The sequence below is a fragment of the Euphorbia lathyris genome, chromosome 8 (assembly GCF_963576675.1).
Source record: "Euphorbia lathyris chromosome 8, ddEupLath1.1, whole genome shotgun sequence".
NCBI classification, from domain to species: Eukaryota; Viridiplantae; Streptophyta; class Magnoliopsida; order Malpighiales; family Euphorbiaceae; genus Euphorbia; species Euphorbia lathyris.
The window spans coordinates 74,132,707-74,136,815 of record NC_088917.1 but is presented as its reverse complement, the minus strand read 5'-3'; the positions used below and the strand labels follow the sequence as shown (position 1 = coordinate 74,136,815).

The 4,109-nt window shown below is 35.5% G+C and overlaps 1 long non-coding RNA gene across 1 annotated transcript; it reads right to left on the bottom strand.

The window, feature by feature from the left end:
- Positions 1 to 774: 774 nt before the first annotated feature.
- LOC136203249 (uncharacterized) lies at positions 775 to 2,609 on the bottom strand. The gene is made up of 3 exons (XR_010674759.1): positions 2,299 to 2,609; positions 1,946 to 2,069; positions 775 to 913 (listed from the first exon to the last, which is right to left on the bottom strand). It is a non-coding gene; the product is annotated as an uncharacterized lncRNA (long non-coding RNA).
- Between the last annotated feature and the right edge of the window lie 1,500 nt (positions 2,610 to 4,109).

Sequence of the window (4,109 nt, the reverse complement as noted above, 5' to 3'; positions counted from 1 at the left end):
ACATGTGCATCACAACCCCAAATCTTCATGAAGAAAACGTTGGGCTTTCGACCTGTCCATAATTCATACGGTGTTCCTTCAACTGCCTTGCTCGGTGTATTATTAATTATATGAGCAGCAGTTTCCAAAGCAAATCCCCAAAAGGAGTGTAGATACTCATTTTATCCGGGGTAAATTTTCATCTTTTCTTAAATTTACCTTTTTAGCCAATTTACTTCATAAAATACTTACATTGCCGTGTTTACTAAAATATATCGATATTTTGCTATATTTAGTAGATATACTTATATTTTGTTATAGACTATTCTTAATTACGTCTTACAAAAAGAAAAATACTAACGTGTGAAATGATGTTAACGTACAAATTAATGTTTACATTTACAAATAATAAAAACCTTGTTAATACTTTATATTTATAATAAGCATTAATTATTCTAATTGAGTTGTTAAGATAAAAAAAGAATAATTAGATAAAAAAAAGATTTATTATTATTATTATTATTATTATAATAGAATTCCAGGATTTACAAAAAAGGGGGTTGAGGTGCAAACCAATTCCAACAAGTCCACTCAAAGACAAATACCCAAATAAATACACACAAAATACAAAATTATATGTAAATTCATAATTTCCTGGTGGCCAAAGCAGTGTCCACGTCCCATTGCTTGGCCACCAACAAACACATTTGTTGGCTGTCTATTTAGGTAGCCACGCCAAAGTTCCACTAAGGCTGTTGGCTCTCTATTTAGAGAGCCAAAAAGCAGACAGTGTGGGGGGGACTTCGGAGGGGGAACTTCATGTTCTTCCCTTCACTTCTTCGGGATTTTTTGGACACTTCTCCAATGTAGACCTTCCTATTTTTCTTCTTCATCTTCATCATCTTTACTTCTTAAATTGGTAAACTTCAAAACCCTGTCAAACGAAGGCGTTTTCAACATCAATAAGCAAGGCCAGTAATAACCAATGAGAGAATTCAACAAGAATTATCAAATAGAAAACAATATCAGCAATAACCAGGCAGAGAATCCAACCGAATTCATCAAACAGAAAAAACAATAGAAAGAAGAAGGTTGGGAACACAAGCGGTCCTTGAGTAAAAAAAAAGGGTCACAGACAAAAGAAACAAGGGACGGACTGCGTTTGTTCTCTTGTCTTCAGGTAAAATTTCTTCTTTTATATACAAATCTAAGTCTCTGTAACATCAGTCCATCACCTATCACTAAGAAAACACATGGTAGAGGAGCTTTGAGGAGTGCCTATGCTATAGGGACAAACCCACTTTTCTATCATTTGTATTGTCGTATGAGAATTTTTGGGGAGTTCATATTGCTATAGGGGCAAACCAACTTTGCTCAGAAGGTCATTAAATCATATGTATTGTTATTAAGAAACACAGTATAGAGGATTTTGGGGAGTCCCTATGCTATAGGGACAAACTTCGTTTTCTCTTTTAGGAGGACTGTAAATGAATGGAAGGATATGCTATATTCTTTCACATTATTTAAAGTCCTCCAACTGTGCATTCAAAACACCAACAATACATTTTACAGATTCATGTCTTATCTAATATGAAATGAAAACTTTTAGCTACTGATGTAATCCTGAACCAAATGTTAACTACCTATTTTACACATAGGACTCAAATCCCCTCACCATCTTCAGACTTAAGGAAAACATCAAAAAATACCCCTAATGAATCAGATATGAGCCACAGAAAATTAGCATATTAATTACTAATTTCCATTGCAATAATATCGTCCCACAAAAGCATACAGAAGTGTGCAAGCAATCTGCCACAGTCAAATTTCCAAGCCTAAAACTAGCCCAATGGTAAACATAAATTTCTATTTAAATATCATCTTGCTATCAATTTATTTTCACAGACAAACAAGGGCTTAATATCCTAAATCGTATGCCTTAAATTAGATAGAAAATGAATCATACCAAACGGATGGTAGCATCTGAGATCAGCGAGTCCTCTAGAGAAAAGTACCCAGCCCACTCAAAATAGCAACCCCGGTACAGCCCTTGGCTCTTTCTCTTCAATTCACGAACCTATCGACTTCTTCTGGCATTAACGAAAAGAAAGCGAGATAATAAGAAAACGGAATCACATGAGATAAAAAAAAAATAGAAATTAACCATGAAAAATCACTAAAACTGGATCTTGAAAGAAAACAAAAATTTAAACGATATAGATTGAATGGTGTTTTAGGAAAAGGAAAAAAGAGAAATTAGAAACGATAAGAGGAAATAAAGAGTAGAAATGTGAAAACCTGACATGCAAGAACCCATACCTTTGAAATCCAAGGATGATAAATTTGCTCCTAAGAACCAAGAGCCATCTTTGGAAGTTTCGTTCGGTTTAAATGAAACGAGACACATTGATAGCCACCATTAAGGAGATAGGAAAAGTGCCCAGCAGAGAGAGAGAGATTAGATCAGAGAGAAGGGCGCCGTTAGAGAGGCACCACCGTTGAGGGTGGCCGCTTGCAGGATGGCTGTCGTCGGAACTAAAAGGCGACGCCGGAGAAGCTTTAAGTCTGCCATTTTTTAAGAGAGAAGGAGAGGCGATAGATTTAGGAAAGATGAGTCTGCTATAATTTGGGGAAAGTGAGAAAGTTAGGGTTATAAATCTAAAACATGGGGGAAGGAGAGGCCTTAAGATTAAAAGGCTCTAGACATAAATTCACAAAAATTAACGGCCTACTTTATACGTGTAAAGTCGGTCAAAATAAATAAATAATTTAGAACGGTTCAATTCGTACGTCTATGTCATAGGGGTACGAAATTGACCAAAATAAAATTAAACGACTCAATTCATATGTCTATGTTATAGGGGTATGGAAGCGGTCAAAATAAAATTAATCGAAAGAAAACAGTTCAATTCATACGTCTATGTTATAGAGGTATGGAACCGGTCAAAATAAAATTAAAATTAATAAAATGGCTCCAATTTATACACCTATGCTATAGGGGTATGAAATCAGCCGAAAAAACATCAATTTAAATTAAACGGCCTAATTATACGCCTATTTTATAGGGGTATGAATTCGGTTAAATTAAATGGTCCAAAGCTATACGCTTTTATATAAATATATATATATATATATATATATATATATATATATATATATATATATATAATAAATGAATCGAATAAATCAAATAAGTTTAATACAAAAATCACATCTTTTAGTACCAATTTTGGGCGGGGTAGGGTGATTACTCAATGTTTTCTTCCGTACACGTAACCGACAAACGAACCTAAAATTTCCATTTTCGCAGACCCCCTTTTCCATTAAAATTTTACCCCAATTTCGGTGTACAATCACACCTTAATTTTGATTGGTAGCAACTCTAAAAAGTAGTTTAAAAACATAAAAACTATTATTTAACTAACTCGATTTTTAACGCCCGGCGTCCGCGCTCGGAAAATTCCGGTTGTGACAATGAGATAGGGAGAGAAGCTTGACTCATCATTGAGCGGACCATGTCGAGCAGGGTCATATTCCTCATTTCTGACACTCCATTCCATTGGGGTGTACTAGGAGGAGTGAGTTGGGAAACAATCCCACACTCTCTCAAGAATGAGAGAAACTCTTGGCTTAAGTATTCGCCCCCTCTATCAGACCGGAGCACTTTTACTTTCTTGCCAAGTTGATTTTCTACTTCATTTTTAAAATCTTTGAATCTCAAAAGAGTTTCAGATTTATGTTTCATCAGATACACATACCCATATCGGCTATAGTCATCTGTGAAGGTAACAAAGTACAGAAAACCAGATCTAGCACTGGTGCTCATTGGACCGCATACATCTGAGTGTATCAGCTCCAATAGCTCCGTGGCCCTTAAACCAGTTTTGGTGAAAGGCGCCTTTGTCATCTTCCCTCTTAAACAAGATTCACACGTGTCATAAGACTGCATGTCAAATGACCCTAGCGCTCCACTAGAGTGAAGCCTAGTTATGCGTTTCTCATTTATGTGGACAAGACGACAGTGCCAAATATATGTAGGATTCAGTTCATTAGTCTTAATCCTTTTAGCGTTTATGTTATAGATTGATTCACTATGTTTTAGATCAAGGATATACAACCCATTTTCTAGA